Raw genomic sequence first — 17,079 nt, 5'->3', positions numbered from 1 at the left:
TGTGGGGGAGGCGGCCCCTCCTACACTGCAGGGGAGGGAGGGGGGCAGAGAGGATCCCTCCACTTGCTTCCCCACCCTGCTTTGGAAAAGACTGACAGGAGAGCTGCTTGGCAGGTTTCAGGCCACCCCACACCAAGCGTGCCCTGCGGACAGCACCTCCCTCCCAGCTGAGCAGGGGCTTCCCAGGCCCACAGGGGCAGCTTCAGATGGATGCAGCCGCTTTCTGCTGATGGGACGGTTCTTCCTCCCTGGAGCCTGTGATGCAGCCTGCTGAAACCCCCGTGCAGAAAAATAACCATATTCACGCAACTTAATTACACAGCCGCCTCCTGAGCGGAAGAGCAGTGCTGGTCCTGAGACGCGCAACCAGAGAGCAGGGAGACAGCTTTTGAGGACCTCTCAGCCCAGAATCCACCAGCCCTTCACGGCTCGTTATTCTCCGGGTGATACTTAAATAACCCCCCCCAAACACCTGAACCATACAACCACTCCCACCCACAGCCTTCCTGCCTCCATTGTCTAGGGCGGGGCTAGAAGCAGGTCCCTACTGGGTCCTCAATACCTGATCTACAGCAGGTGCTGAACAACACCTGGTGGATTAAAGTAATGGGAGAGGCCCCAGTCTTCCCAAGGATCAAGGCTAATAGAATCTCTGCCACCCACCCTGAAGCGCCCGACGTTAAGGCCAGCAGTCCTGTATCTCGCTGTCCAGACACCAGTATGGCTGCCGTGTGGCTCCACTCTCCCTTGTGAGGCCAGGCAGCAAAGGCCCAGAGTGGCTGCCCAGGGTCACTGTCACTGCCCTGCCCCCACCTGATCGACACTGATCTTTATTTCTGAAAGACACGTACGGGCCAGGGGCCAGCAACAATCTTCCGGAAATGGTCGCAAGGTCACTCAAGTGGACTCTGAGAACGGCTTCATCCGTGAATGCATTCCCTCTTCCCGGATATCGCAGAAAGAACCAGACCCAGGAGGCAGGCCTGCAGGCTGGACGTCGGCTGCCAGACCCACAGGGAGACACTGCCTGCCAGGCTGACCCACGGCCTTGGTTTTCCCGACTTGTAAAGTGGAGACGACCCCAGGTACCGTGTGACAGCTGCAGGCAGCAGGCCGGGTGTGCCGGGCGTGTGGGTGCGGTGCAGCCCCCTGCAGCTCTGGCGGCCGGCCCCCTCTCTATAACTCACAGGGCCATTGTAAGGATGAGGCGAGCTGCCGCAGCAGTGCTTGGTGGCGCCCCGGGCACGCGGCCCCTCCCCCCGCCCCACGACTCTGGCCTCCTCTCTCAAGACCGTCTGTGTCGCCGCTGAGCTCACAATGAGTCAGTCACGGCTGCCGCCCCACACAGCCCACTTCGGGGGTTTGAAGTCACATCCTGCCTAGCCCTGCGCGCCATGATTTATTCCACCCCAGGAATGCAGCTCATTTCCCAGAATTTTGTGAAGAACTTTAGTTACAGAGTCTCAGCTTGCAAGAGCTCCACTCCCAGGCCGGGCTGCGGGAGCCTGGGCTCCAGCTCGGATCTGCAGATGGGAGCCATGCCAAGTCAGGGCTGTGGGAGCAGCCCAGACCACCGCCCTGCGGGCTCTAACATTTTCTCTCTCAATTTAAAACCATTTTATTACAAATACAGACAAATTAGTCTGAGAAAAGCATCATGAAATAATATATACTATTTTCCATTCCAGTCTATTTTGTCTCATTTCTAAAAAAAAAAAAAGGAAAAACTGGTTGCCACCCACTAAGAAGCTGTGTTTGACAGTCTGAAAAACACCCACCGGACTCAGTCTTCACCAGACAGCTCAGACTAGCCTCGTGACTGCCCAAGGTCGCAGTTAGGCCAAGTCCAAACCCAAAGGGAAACTCTGGAGACCCAACCTCAGGCAGGAAACAGCAGGTGCAGCAAACCCAACACCAGGTGTTCGTCAGACACACTCCCTTCCCTGTGCTCCCAGCATCTGAGCCTGCCCAGCGGACAAAGCCAAGGCCAGTTTTATGCTGTCCCCACCCCCTCTTACAAAAAAGTGGGAGGCTTAGTGACTTGCCCAACATGGGGCAGGGGCGGGGCTTAATACACCACATGGAACAGAAGCCCACTGGCCGGCAGTGATGAGACAGAGAAGGTGCTCTCCACATATTCACACCCTGGGGGCCCTAATCCTGTAGGGAATCTACTCTCATGCCTGGTAGTAATGGCCCATGGACTCCACCCCTCTCTCAGACTCAGAGACCTGGGCGCACACAGAGGTGCACCTGCAAGGCCTGAGGATGCTGGGAGGAGGGCAGGCTGGGATCTGCCGAGCTGAGAGTGAGCACTGGCAGAGGACATCTAGGTAAGTTATTTCAGCATTCAGAACCTCCCCATTCCTCACCTGCAAAATGAGAATTTTGAAGCCCACCTCCCAGGATTCGGTTAACAAGTAATGAACTAACTGCTGCCAACACTGACTGCTTCTCACAGGTGATCTCGCTTGAACACAGACACCCACCCACCCCTGCCAGCCCTGGGAAGGTTCTGCGTGTGTCCCATTTCTGCAAATGAGAAAACGGAGGCCCACAATGTCTGTGTGACTCACTTGAGGGCTTGCAGGCAGTAGTGGCCAGTGTCTGTATCCTGCACATCTTATGCAGGGCCCCAGGAGGCTGGGGGCTTTGTGTCTAACCACACTGCTTCACTGCCTTGAAGGATGCAATGGAGCAGCAGATGCCCACAGCGTGCAACAGGGCTCCCAGTGGGACTGGGAGACAGCAGCAGCGGCCTGATCAGAGGGGTAAGAGCACAGGTGACCCAGAGCTGCTGTGGCCTGGCAGGGCTCAGCCCAGGGCAGGAGGCTGTGGCCAGCAATCGGCTGCAGTCCAGGCCAGGAGCATCTGTGCAGTGACAGCCCCTGACCCCCGGGAGCCAGGCCAGGACCAAGCTGTAGAATACTCCTACCCCACCCCCACCCGTCGTGGATCCAACCCCTCCTGCACCCTCAGACTTCCCTCCTAAACTTCCAACCTGATTCTCTAAGACAGGAGTGAGGGGAGGGGAGCTGCCCCTCCCAGCTGTCTGGGGTTCACACTCAACAGCCAGGAACTTAATGGGCCTGGAGTCCTCCGTCCATCCTGATCCCTGACCACAACCAATTTGGAATGTCCCAGGTCCCCAGCACAACAAAGGCCTCCTGGTGAAGCCGGCCCCAGCCTCTGGTCTCTGCTCAGGTCCAAGAGAGGATCACATTCTTCAGATTCTTGTCCCGGAGCCAAAAGTAAGGAGGTGGGAGGGACCCTAAGGATAATTGAAGCCTGCGGCTTGTTTTAAAGGAGAATAGACAGGCACCCCCCCTCACCTCCCAACATTGCCCATCAAGACACTGCAAGGTCTGCACACCCAAGGCCCCACCTCCTGGAGCACTTCAGCCCAGTGTCCTGCTTTGGACACCAAGGCCCCAGGCCACTATCTATTTCTCCCTCTGATGGACAGTCCAGACAGAGCTGGGCAAGGAGCAGAGGGCCGGAGGGAGGTCGTGCCTGTGCTCGTGGGCCCTGTGAATTCCATGCCACTCGGTGGCAAGAAATTAATCGTGTAATGAGGCATTTTTCATGAGCACTTGGCGCGTACACCCACCTCCTCCTCACCCTGGCAAAGGCAGGAAACAGGTGGTGGGCGGCAGGCCTGGCTCTGGGCAGAAAGCAAGCTGAGAACAGCGTGCTGGTGGGCGAGGCGGGGTGGCATGGGAAGGCTGAGGGAGAAAAATAGAAGCCCAGGCTGCCCCCCAGCCACCAGGCTGACCAGACCCCACACCTGCTGGCAACTCGGTGGCACAAGGAGGGCTGGATTTTACACCGGGCACAGTTAAGACAGGTGGGCACTGGGGTTCCACAGCACTGCTGGAAGGCTACAAAAGTCTACAAAAGCCACTTTCACAATTAGCACCCATCAAATAAGTGGGTGACGTGGAATGAGAGACAGGAGAGGCAAGGAAGGAGATATGGAAAATAACTGCCCTGAAAACTCGGAGCTGGGATAGGCTCTTCAGTGGCACTTGCTACCTGGAGCCGGCCATTTAGGTGCCTGCTGGAGTCAACATTCCCAGCTACAGCACAGGAACACGCATACAGCTACCCTCGTGGAATTGTGAGACCTTCACTGCGTGACTTCAAAATTCATAAAGTGATAGGGAAAACAGGTCTGAACAGATTTTTTATAGCAGATAAAAACCGATGACCTGATCCGCGGACAAGTTGAGTCTAAGGAAAACCTAGGAACTAAAGCTGAACAACAGTGCCCCACGCCCGGGTCCTCGGTGGTTCCCCTTCTCCTCCTTCCACAGATAAGGGAGACTGAGGCACAGCCAGTTGCATAACTTGTCCAAGGTCAAAGAGCCAGCAAGGGGGGGAATCTGGATTAGGGCAGATGGGCTGACTCCAGAGCCCCTGCCTATTTACATAAGGACTAGACATACACATCATGGTGGTTAAGCCTCGAAAGCCAAAGAAATAAAGCCGTGCACCCCGGGGCACACAGAGCAAGTGCGGGCGCTACATGCTGAGCCAGGCAGGGTCACTCCACCCACACTCGGGTCTGAATGTGTTCACGTCTTCTCAAGCAGGCACGAAGGGCTCAGCAGCTGCAAGGTACCGTGCAGGATCCTGGGGGCCTCGTGTCAGAAAGGGAAAGTGAGGCCAGCAGGCAGGTAGCATAGAGAAGCACAGAACTACCCAGGGCACCGGGAGTGCCGGCAGAAGTGAGGCGTTCAGCAAGGCAAGCTCGCTGGAACGCAGCCGGGCCCCCAGCCACTGGGCAGGAGGCACAAGAGCCTGGGGGCTGGGATCAGCCGGGGCAGCCCCCTGTCCAGCTCAAGTGCTCTGATCGGAAGTGGGACCCGGGAGCCGAGGCGGTGAAAGTGGGGCAGGAGGAAAAGGCACTGGTGAGCCAGAGGCAGGGCGTGGACGTTAACTGGGTCCATCAGGAACTAGACACTGTGTCTTCACCATGGCTTGTAGATGAGAACGCTGGGGCTCAATGCAGTTTAAACAACTGAAACTTGCAGGAATCAACAGTGACCCTAGTTTAGGAAGGCCTACACACACACACACACACACACACTAGCTCCCTTCTCCCCTCTTAAGGGCTGCTGCATTGTCTCCCCTCCCCCCCAAACTCCTGTGTTGAAGCCCTAACCCTCCCACCAGTATAATTAAGAATATGACCATATTTGGAGACAGAGCCTTGGAAAGAGTAATTAAGTTGAAGTGAGGTCCTTAGGGTGAGCCCTAACCCAATATGGCCGGTGTCCTGGTAACAGGAGGAGGCGACCCGACCACAGACACACACCAGGTTGACCAGGAGGTCAGGCAAGAAGACGGCCGTCTGCAAGCCGCAGGAGAGGCCTCAAAGGAGACCGAGCCGCCTGCACCTTGATCTCGGACTTCAAGCCTCCAGAACTGAGATGGGAAGCCTCTGTTGCCCAACCAGGCAGTCTGAGCCCTTTGTAATGGGAGCCCTGGTGGAGGAAGCCATCACCACCACTCAGCCCACTACAGGGAGCCCCCCACAACAAGGAACACTGCAGGGGCCTGTGTCATACTGTTCAATGACATCCGGGTCCAGAGTCCTGAACAACCTCTAGCACACTGATGCATATTTAATGAGCAAATAAACCGGGTGAAAACGGATTTAAACCCAGCTGCTGCTCCTGCAGTCACTCAAAAGGGTGTACGATCGAAGATAACCTCTAGTCTACAGCCACCACCAGACAGCACCGGAAACGAGGTGACAGGAGATAAATTAAAAAGATACCAAGGGTCTCACCTTCGCCACCAGGGAACAGCACAGTAAACCAAGAGCCAGGATCCTCAAGCCACAGTTTATTCCTAGTATTCATTTCAATATGTGACAAATAAGGTTGAAGTTCAGTACGTATGTCACTGGGGCCGGCACTGAGGACCACATGAGAGCTCTGCCAGTCAAATCTCAACCCCACCAGGACAGAGAGGGGTGTGACCAGCTCTGGGCCCCGCCCCAACCCCCATGTTCCGAGGTGGGCGGGCCGGAGGCAGCAAGTCTGGCTCCTTTCTGAACAACAAAGAATTTCTCTCCTGCTCTCTAGGAAGACAACAGAATTCAGGTCACACTGCCCCGTGCCCCGTGTAGTGTGGTGGGGAGTGGGAAACAGGTAAACCAGGTGCTGTTGTTCCCTCCCTCCCCTCTCCCCCTTCCTCCCTGCTCAGTGCTGTGGCTCAGGTTGAGCTGCTCCAGCATCCCATATGGGTTCCAGTTTGAGTCCCAGTTGCTCCACTTAAGACCCAGCTCCCCACTAATGCGCCTGGGAAAGCAGGGGAAGAAGGCCCAAGTGCTTGAGCCCCTGCCACCCACGTGGGAGACCCGGATAAAGTTCCAGGCTTCAGCCTGGAACAGCCCCAGCAGTTACAGCCAATTCGAGGACTGAACCAGCAGATGGAAGATCTCTCTTGTCTCTCTCACTCTCTAATTCTGCTTTTCAAATAAATAAATAAATCTTAAAAAGAAAAAAGAAAGAAAAGAGCTCCCAGTTTCTAGCCTTCCAGCAGCCTCTCCTCCTGAGACGCCCTCCCACCCCATCCCAAATGCCCCCTGACTACAAACCCCTCCTCCAAAGCAGCCACTAAGGTTCTGAAACTTCCACTTTACAACAAAACTAAACTGTTTCAACTCGTTGCTACAAAGTATGGGGGGGGTGGGGGGTGGCAGAAGCTACAGCAGAATCCAAGTACCCCGCCCCGGCATCAACCTTGTCAGAGATACCCCCCAGAGAGGGTATCTCTCAGGAAAGCTGGGGGGCTCTTTGCCAAGCCACCAGTGCACAAGGCTCCTCAAAGACCGGTTCCCTCACCTCCTCCCAGCAGGTTCAGGCATCCAGGTCCTAAGCTTCCTCACCACTAATGACAAAGTGGTTTTACCTGTTTTCCAGGCACAGCACCAGAGTGAAGCAACTTTGCTCCTAGGGCCTGGTGTCTCATTCACCCTCATCCTGACCACTGGCCGTCTCTGGCCTGGACCTACAACAGATGTTTGCTGAATGAATGGAATAAACCTGTGGAACTTTGACGTTAACTAATGGCTCGTCCCAGGAGAGGGCCGTCAGCACGGCCATTAAGATATTACCTATGGAGACCACCGCACCGCACTTCACATCGCAGTCCTGAGTGAGAACACACCATCTGTTCTGCTTCTGTTTCTTTACGACACAGGTGGATCAGGACAGGGAACCCGGAAGCATGCACACCGTCAATGGGGTGTGGGGCAAATTTGCTTCCTGCCAGCTTTGTTGCTGTAATGCTGTGTTATAAACACCTCCCCCTTTGTTTGTGTGGGGTTTTTTTTAACATGTAACTTTAAAACCATTACTGGAGCCGGTGCTGTGCCACCGCCTGCGGTGCTGGCATCCCCATATAGGTGTCGGTTCGAGTCCCGGCTGCTCCATTTCTGATCCAGCTCTCTGCTGTGGCCTGGGAGAGCAGTGGAAAATGGCCCAAGTCCTTGGGCCCCTGTACCCACATGGGAGACTGAGGGAAATCTCCTGGCTCCTGGCTTCAGATTGGCTCAGCTCCAACCATTGTAGCCATTTGGGGAGTGAACAAGCAGATGGAAGACCTCTCTCTCTCTCTCCACCTCTCTGTAATTCTACCTTTCAAAATAATGGATACATCTTGGAAAAAAAAAAAAAAAGGCTAAGACATCATAAAAAAAATTGCTGATTCCAACAAGAGTGATGTCTCTGAATGCTCCGTGAAAGAGCCCATCCTCAAGCCTCCGGCTGGGAATAATGTGCTGGCCACACCACCAGAAGGCACAGGCAGCACTCCCAGCATCCATCCAGAGGTTAATGACCTGGGAGTGGAATCCTGCACTCCCACATTTCCCAGAAAATGGCGCAAGGAAGCAGGCCTTAATGGGCTACCTTGAGCTATCAAGAGGCTGGAGCAGCGAGCTCCTAAGGAGGAGAAGAAACCTCTTACCAACCCTGAGTGACTCACAGGGCCTTGGCCAGCCTGAGTCAGCCCTGAACAAAGCTCCAACCGGAGTCTGAGCCACTGAACAAGGTCCCAGCCCCGCTCCCTGGACGTGCTGCACCTCATCCCCACCTGTGAGCAGCTCAGGAAGCATTCGCACTCCCCCAGGCCTTCCCTCCAGGGCCCCCAGCACCTGGATCTGAGGGAGCCCATGCTTTCTCCACCTGGAAGTTCCCAGCACCCAGTCCAGTGCCCTGCACACAGAGGGAGGGGCAGTCACGGCACGGCTAAAGATCTGATTGGCGAGGAAGGAAGAGAGGCCAGTCTGCCAACGGGCGGGTGTTGAGGAGCTCCCTAGGCTGGGCACTGTGGTGCAGCAGCTGAAGCTGTTGCTAGGGATGCCAGCATCCCACACTGCAGTGCCTTGCGTGAGTCCACGACCTAGCTTCCTGCTGGTGCATCTGGGAAGGCGGCAGATCATGGCCCGAGTGCTCGGTTCTTGTCACCACGTGGGAGATCCAGAGATGAAGTGCCTAGCTCCTGACTCTGCCCTGGCCCAGCCCTGGCTGTTGCAAAGGGATTGAACCAGTGATGGAAGATCTCTCTCTCTCTCTGCCTTTCAAGGAAATAAATCTTAAAAAAAAAATAAAAAATAAAAAAATAAAAAGGCAGCAGTGGCCAAGGCAGGAAGCAGCGGGCCCTCAGCCCACCGCCCACCGCCAGCAGGCAGCCACAGCAGACGAGCCATCCCAGGGCCTGGGGTGGCCACAGTCTTCTCACCTGCCTCTCTTAGAACCAAGCACACTCATCTGAAAACCCACCCAGGGGCTAAAGGTGAAGTCAGTAGCCACAGCAACAGGATATGGAATGTAAGGTCCCATTCTGCCGTGCCCAAAGCTCTGCTCCGCGTTGGCCGAGGGAGGCGGCCTCCGGGACCAGGCCAACCCTCCACGTCCAGGAGTAAAGGGCGCCTGCAAGGTCACGTGTGGCCGGGAGTCAGAGCACCTGAGTCTGAATTCCAGCACTGCATCCTGGGAATGAGGAGGAACTAAAGGAGGTGACCCAAGTCAAACAAACTCACATACAGCGCCTGATCCATTCAAGTGCTCGATAACATGTAACTATGGTGATTACTACTATTATTATAGGAGAGAGGGAATGTGATCCAGGCACCCCAATTCCCAGGCCCAAGCTCTTTGCCCAGGCCTTCTTCCTTCCTTCCTCCCTCTCTCCCTGCCTCTCCCATCTTCCCTACTCCTCCTGGGCAATCTCTAGTCTCACCAGGAACCAGGATCGAGATGCTTAGAAGTCATGGGCCTGCCTCCGCACAAGTCTCTCACTGTCCCTATGCCCTATCAGAGGGTAAAGCCCTGTGGTGACAGGACAGGCCATTCCCACTGAAGCCCCACCAAGCCCAGCACAGTTAGGCTACTGCTGGAGGTCAAGGAGTCTCTGTTGGTTGACTTCACAGAGGTATGTGGGGGCAGCTCCCTTGTACCCAACAGTTGCTCTTAAATATGAAAAAGTTGTTTAAAACGCCTCCCTCCCACCACTTTTCACAACCCAGAGGTTCCCAGACAAGTACCCACCGGCAGTTTTGCAAAATGGGGAGATCACGCCAGGGCATTCAAAAGCTCTGGGTGGCCTGGGCCTTCTCTTCTGTGGCTTAGGAGCAAAAGCAGCAGGGAGACCTAAACCCCATTCACGCAGCAAGAACTAGGGGTGGAGGCTGTGCCAGGCACCAGGCTGCAGCCTGGGGATGGAGGTGAAACAAGACCTCCAGGTCTTCCCAGCCCACTGAGCTGTGCAATCCGCTGCTCCCCCATCCCGCCCAGTTACAGCAAGTCACCCAAACTGTTTCAAATGCCTCCTTTCTTGTGTTTATGAGACAGGAAGCTGCCTTCTCAGCCCAGTGACTTCATGTGTAACACAGGAAACACAGAGGCTTTTGAACACAGACAACTCCAAATAAAGGTGCCTCCACGGCTTTGTTATCCTGCCCCCACCACTCCCCGGCCTTTAATGCTTAAACCAGTGCAGCTGGCGTAGCAAGTCCAGTTGTGCCGTGTGGCAGGCAGGACACAGGAGCCGCCAGCCCAGAAGCCCTGGTGTCAATGCCCAGGGAATTCCTGCCTCCCAGAGGCAGCTTCCTTGGTCATCTCAGGCACCACATCTTGCTATCAATGGACAGCCTTGTTGGACAAGTTTAAAGTCCTGACGGTTTGAACACATACTTCCTGCCACCCAAGGGGAGACGGTATTGATGACAACACGAAGGACAGGAGGAGGAGGAAGGGGAGGAGGAGGAGGACAGGGCCATTCCACAAACACACTTATAACCTTGGGAACACAGGCATCTCTGTGCTGCAGATGGGGACTGGGGTGGCCAGCAGAAGAGGCCAGGGGTTACGATCCCAGCTCCGCCTGATCCTACAGCCCTTGTTGCGTGCCTTCTACCACAGGTTTTCTATTTTAGATACAATCAATGAAGCCCCTGAGACATGACATGACCGGGGGACTAGAAACCGGGAGTGGCTGGAGGACAGGGCAGGGGCGGGGGTGCTGCCCACGGGCCTGATTCTTCGAGCTGTGGGAACTTTCAGCCCAAATGGCCCTGTCCAACTGGAAGACGTTCAGAGGAACTCAAAATATCTCCCACCCGGTTCCTTAACCCCAGCACACGCCCAGAAGAGAGAGATGGAGGGAGTTAAGAGCAGGCAGGCGAGGAGAGGAGCAGAGTATGTGCTGCTTGGCTGGACGGTGGACACGGGTCTGAGAGAGCCCTCCTGACTGGGCAGAAGGGCACTGCGTTGTATAAAACCCGGGACAAGGGTTTCCCACCAACAGGATGCGCCCGGGCAAAACACATCTGCTCCAACTAATTATCCCCACGGTCCCTTCCAGCTCAGACCTTCTAGAATTCTAAGGACATTCAGTAGGGAGGGTTTTTATCATTGTGGATGATTTTTTCTTTTAAACAGGGCATGATTTAGTATTAAAAGCTGAAAGTAAAATGAAAGCTTGAGGCTCAAGGCCCCACAATGAAAATGTCCTTTTGGTCAGTGACAACCTTTAAAGAAAGAGGTGAGGGGCCAGCGTTGTAGCACAGCTGGTCAAGCCGCAGCCTGGGATGCTGGCATCCCTTAGGAGCAGCAGTTAGAGTCCAGACTGCTCCTTTTCTGATCCAGCTCCCTGCAGATGCACCTGGGAAAGCAGCGGAAGATGGCCCAAGTGCTTGGGCTTCTGCACCCATGTGGGAGACCTGGATGGACCTCCAGGCTTTTAGCTCCGGCCTGGCCAAGCCCTGTCCATTGCAGCTATTTGGGGAGTGAACCAGTGGATGGAAGCTCGCTCTGCTCTCTCTCCCCCTTCCTCTCTCCCTCTCTATGTAACTCCCCTTCAAATGAAACATCTTTAAAAAAAAAAAAAAGAGAGAGATGAGCTGACAGCTCCTGCAACACATTATAAACTGTAGGGAGACACCATGCTGGCAGGCAGGGGCCACAGAGGGGTCCCTGAGAAGCTCCCTCTTTGCTCTGGGAAGCACCACGGAGCTCAGGCCCTCTCAGAGGTGCCAAGGCAGGGCCCTGAGGGCGGGGAAGGCCAGCTACTCTCAGACCCCTGCAGGTCCATGCTCAACCCGCCTGCCCGGAAGCCACAGCCTTCAGTGCCAGCGGCAACTTCCTTCCAGAAGGCCCCGAACAGCTCCCTCTAGCAAGAGGGTTCCTGGACAGTGGAGTAGCCCACTGGCCTTGGGACAGAGACAGCAGCTGAGGCTACTCCCAACTGGCTTTGACCGAGGCCAGAAGCCAGCCAAGAGCCTTCTGTGGGCCCACCTGAAAGGCTGCTGAGTCACCTCCCACTTGAGCAGGGGCACCTGACTCCCTGCATAAGGAGACACACATCAGACCTAAGAGAACAGCTCCCCATGCACCTCCCAAATATCTGGTGCCAAGCAAGCGGTGGGTGGGGCCGACGTGCCATGCGGCAGCCAGCCTTCAAACATGCGCCCCACGGCCCGTGGTGGCAGCCCCACCTGAGAGCCAGGCTCATGACTCCCACCACTCCTGCAGGAGGCTCAAGGCTGTGCTGCAGGGCCCCCGGACCCTGTGGGTTTTCAGCAAGCTTCCACAGGCAAAGAACCCAGTAGTGAGCAGAGCCAGCAGCTTCTCCAGCCACAGCCCTGGACAGCCTGCCTTGAGAGGGTCAGGGCCCTCCAATTCAAAAGGCCCTGTGATGCTGTTGCCACAGGAATGTGGGCTTTTCCACTGTTGTTCATGGAGACAGACCACAGGCCAGATGTGAGAGACAACAGGGACAGAGCGAGACGGGCTGGGACAGTGGATGCCATGATGCTGAGTTAAAGAAGAGGACCCAAGAGACTGGGGGTCGGGCCGAGCCTTTCAGAGGGGGTAGGATCCCCAGGACAGGTCAGCGAGGGATCTGGGGCCGGGGGAATTGTGGGAGGTCTGGCAAAAGAGCATCTCAAAATACTTTCCATATACACACGCGGGCAAAGAAAAAGCAACCATCCACCATTTCTCAAAACACGAGGCAGCGGATCAGGGTAGAAGTGTGATGGAGGGGTTCCTCTAGCAACACCATGACCCCATAGAGAAGCAAACAGGACCAGGACCCCCGAAGCCCAAGCACAAAGAGCAAGTCTGTCCTCTTAAGATCCTCCCTCCTCCCTTGAACACAGTAGGCACTCAATATAAAAACAGCAAATCCACAGCACCCATCTGAAAGTTGAAACCTACAAGTCTGTGCAGCCAGCCCCCTCATTTTTAAGAGTGAGAAAAATAAGTATCTAGGATTTTTACTATTTCAGGACAATACATATAGAAAGTAGCACAAGGGGGCCTCAGAAAGTTCATGGGAAAATGGCATTAAATATTCTGACAATTCTTGAAAGTCATGCCTCGTTTCTTCATAATATGCATTTCCCATGAACTTCCAAAGACCTCTTGTATGTAGTGAAAAGCAACATTCACCCCCATCCCTGCCGCGTGGGCCCTCTGAGAGACAGCCACAGGACCTCGGGATCTTTCTGGAAAGACTCCACGTTCAGAAGCAGAAGCTGCACGCAACAGAGCACCCTAGATACCACTGTACGCCTCGTTTTCTCATCGACAGCTTATCTTGGGGGTCACGTCCCATCAGTGCCTATGGAGCAGCCTCAGTCTGTGAAGAGCCGAGTGGCTTCCACTGCACGGCTGTACCGTGGCTAATCTGACCCTTCCAACGGACACAGCCCGCTTCCGGTCCCTGTGATGATGCTGCGGGAGAGTCTCAGACAGCTCCCTCTGCACACTCGAGTTTATCTGGGGGGCAAATTCCTAGAATGCAGGCAGGACGGCGCTTTGACAGGTGTTGCCAAACTAGCCTCTCAGACCTGAACAATACACACTCCCATCGGTAAGGTCCAGGAGCGCCTAAGGGGCGATGTTCAACAAATTAAAACTGCTGAATTTTCCGGTTTCCCACACACTTCTGTGTACAACCAGAACACACATAAGCTGGCACCATGTCCCGGTAGGGTGAGACGGCACTTCCTACCAACATCAGACAGTCCCCTCGACAGAGCCAGAGCTAGAAGCCAGGTCTGCACGCAGTGAGCCCAGTGCTCGTTCCCCACCTCCCTTGGCTGTCTCCTAGGCAATCAGTTTCTAAAAACCAAACTTCAGAAATAAAACCAGTGAGTCCGCCCATCTTCTCACCCACCCAGGGCTTGTGGAGGAAGCCAGCATGAGCTCACCACCAAGGACCATCAAGACTTCAGGAGCTGGACCTCACAGCCACCTGTGTCCTTGCTACCTGGACTCCCAAGTCCCCAGTCACCTGCCCACCTCTGAGAGAAAGCCAGATGCTGGGCTAGGAGCCAGGAAAACGATCTACCCCATCACCCCGCTGGCTTCCTCACCTGACAACCCAGGGAGTTGAGCTGACTACAGATTCGCACGTCTTAATTTACACACACACATATCTACACGTTTAATTGACACAGCCATTAGCTATCACACCCTCCTTGTACCTCATTCCCTTTAGCTCTCACTGCTAACCCTGTCCAATGGGTGTCACGATGCTCCTGTTACAGGGGGGGAAACTGAGACTCCGTGACTTGCCTAAGGTCCCAAGGCTACTGAACAGGCAGGGTCGGGCTCCCACCCCTCTCAGTTCTGGGAAGAACATTCTGGAAGCCACAGGAGCAGGGTTGCGCCAGGCCTCCAGTCCACTGCCACAGCAGACATGAGCCCAGGGTCAGCACACCAAGGGTTAAAGCAGAGAGGCAGTGGCTCTCTGGGCTGCACAAAGGGAAAATGCACTTCCTGCCCCAGCGGGCAGAGATGCTGTTTTATGCTCCGTAAATTAGGACGTTTGTTTAATTAAGAGGATACACAGATTTTGTTATTCTAAATATTTTTGGAACATGATGCTTGGGAGGAAACTGTCAAGGCACGGATTTTTTTGCCCCCCCCCTCCCCAGCTTTGGGGCTGCTCTTTCTCCCCCCTCCAAGAGAGGGGTAGGGCTGGGCTCAAAGGGAAACAACAGCCAACCCCTCCTCCCTTTTGAAATACAGATGTCAAGCTCGGTAAGGGCTGTCTAAGTACTTTATTGAAGGATTAGTAGAGAGGAAGTGGAGGAGGCTCAGCCGGCCCGTCGCTGGCAGTGCCCCACCAGGCTGCACTAGGGCTGCGTGTTCCCAGCGCGCTTGCTTCTTGTGAAGAGCGAACAGACCCTTGTTTTGTTTTTCCTGGAGCAAGATCCGGCAAATGGCAGGCTGCGGCTAACAGGCGCCCTTCACCCTACATGAGAGAACCTGTCCCATCTCCAGCCCCTTAGGTTAAAAAAAAAATACACACACACACACACAGGAAAGCCACTGCTCCAGCCCTCTCTCCCCTCTCCCCTCCTCTGCCTTTTGGAGAGCAGCTTCCGGGCTGCCCGGCTCCCACGGGCGGGGCTCCCACGGACGGGGTGCCTCCTGGAGGAAGGGAGCCTGCCAATCCCGGCTCTGCTCTCCGGGCACCTGGATCTGCCCACCTGCACTGCTGGGTCTTGCTGATGTGAAGAGCAAAGCCCTTTGGTGTCACCCCGCAGCCAGCCGCGCGCGGACCGGCTCTCAAATTACACTCAGCAATCTCTCGGGTTTTTAATTACCCCCCATTATCCGTTCAGTGACTCCTCACTTTCCAATGCCGCATGCTTGCCTCAGTTGGACAAACCTGCACCGTGCTCAGACCTCGTGGCCGCCCCAGACACTGGGGCGCTCGCAGCTTTGGAATCCCTTTGTCTGTGGCACGCTCGGGACACCCGTCCTGGGCTGCCTTCCTACATACTCCAGTAGTTCTGCCTTGATGTCTCCTTGAAGACTGCAACCCCCCGGAGGGCAGACACCTCCGGGATCCCGCGGGCTCCTGCTCCCAATCCCCATGACTCACACAACCTTCCTGGGGTCCCTGTCATCTCCACCTCACCCCAGAGAGTCATCTACAGATTTGGCGCAGCCATGGGCAGGGGCCAGGTCTTACCCAACTTCACACCCCCCTCTCCACCACCTGGCAGAGTCCCTGGCACACAAATCAGTTAAATATTTGCTCCATTACACATCTGTGCGCCCTCCCCCCACCTACAGCAGCCTGGTATATAAATGGACTAATACTAACGGAGTGATTGTCCAAACAGGCCTGCGAGCAGCCTCTGTCCTTCCCAAAAAGGGAATGAACCATCAAGGTGAGGTTGCAGAGCCAGCCTCCCGCGGCGGCGCCAGACACCGCCACCGGGAAGCAGCTCGGGCGCTCTTCCCCTCCAACAGTTACTCAACAGTTACTTTGAAATCCTCTTAGACCTAGAGGAGGGTGCAGTGAACCGAGAAGCGGCCGAGACCTGGGACTTCCCAGGAACCTCCCCCCACACCGCGGGCTGGGCACCCTCCCCAGCGGGTGCTCCGCCGGAAGAAGCGGGGGGAGCGGGCGTGGCCCCAGGACAGGGTGGGGTGAGGACCCCTGCACGGAAAAACGACCGGGGAGAGGGCAGAGGACACCCCGGGTCTGGCCCTACCAGGAAAGATGCAACAGCCCGGGCAGGCCGGGTCCTAGAGGCAGGGCCGGCGCCCTCCGCCCTCCGCCCTCCGCCCGGGCGGGGCGGCGCCATCAGGTGCACGCCGGACGCCTGGACGGCTGCCGGCCTCCCCGGGCCTTCCTCCTCCCGGCAGCACAAGTCAAGGGCCAGGGAGCCGGAGGCTGGAGGGCTGCCCGGCTCCCTGCCCGCCCGGTCCCCGCACCCCTCCCCGCCGGCTGCGGCCGCCGCGCGGATGAGGAAGTCGGCGGCACAGGGCGGAAACTGTGTCCGCGGCGGGACCGTCCGGGCCTGACTCAGAGGCCGCCCTGACAGCGGCCCAGCGGTGCCCGCCTGCCCGTTACCTCGTGTCCCGGGGGGCCGCTGCCCGGAAGGGGCTCAAAAGTTTGCCCAAGTCGGGGCCTGGCGGGGCGAGGGGCAGAGCCGCGTGCCGGAGCCGCCCGGCGGGGCGGGGTGCCCGGGGGCGCCGGCGCCGAGGCCGTCCTCTGCTCCCCGGGGCCTCGCGGTCCCAGAGCCCTGCCGGGAGGATGCGGGGCCCCGGCGCCGCCATGCGCGCCCGCGCCGAGGCCGAGCCCGGGAGCCACACGGTGGCCGGCTCGCCCCGGACGCCGCCCAGCTGCCCGGGGCGGGAGCCGCCAGCGGCGCTCGCTCACCTGAACCTGGACGGGCCCCGGGGAACAGGCGCTGCTTCTCCTGAGAGGGCTTTCTGGAGCGCTCGGGCGGCGGCGGGGTGGGGCGAGCGCGCGAGGCGGGAGCTGCAGCAGGTCAGCCTCGCTCAGCCTTCCGTGCCCTGCCCAGGAACCGCGGTGATCTGCGCGCCTCACCGCGCCCAGCTCGCTGCCCGCCGCCTTCCCGCCCCGCCCTCGCAGCGCCGGCCCATGGCGAGCGGGCCCCGGCTGCGGGGCGGGGCCCGGGCGGGAGGCCACGCCTCCTCCGCCGCTCCGCCGCCGCTCCGGTCCTTGATAGACAGGCATCTTGGCCTGTGGGAAGAGGGTGGGCGGAACCCCTAGGCCCGGAGGGGA

General features: G+C 56.9%; 1 protein-coding gene across 1 annotated transcript in view; it reads right to left on the bottom strand.

Annotated features, from left to right (window-relative positions):
- The window catches only part of MYH9 (myosin heavy chain 9), an 85,348-nt gene extending 68,479 nt beyond the window's left edge, over window positions 1-16,869 (bottom strand). The window contains exon 1 of the mRNA XM_062202903.1: window positions 16,711-16,869. The gene's annotated coding sequence lies outside the window, so the exon portion shown is untranslated. The remainder of the gene's footprint in view (window positions 1-16,710) is intronic.
- Window positions 16,870-17,079: the final 210 nt, after the last annotated feature.

This window comes from Lepus europaeus, chromosome 10 (genome assembly GCF_033115175.1).
Source record: "Lepus europaeus isolate LE1 chromosome 10, mLepTim1.pri, whole genome shotgun sequence".
Classification (NCBI taxonomy): Eukaryota; Metazoa; Chordata; class Mammalia; order Lagomorpha; family Leporidae; genus Lepus; species Lepus europaeus.
The sequence above is the reverse complement of the archived record's forward strand: the minus strand, read 5'-3'. Positions and strand labels throughout refer to the sequence as shown.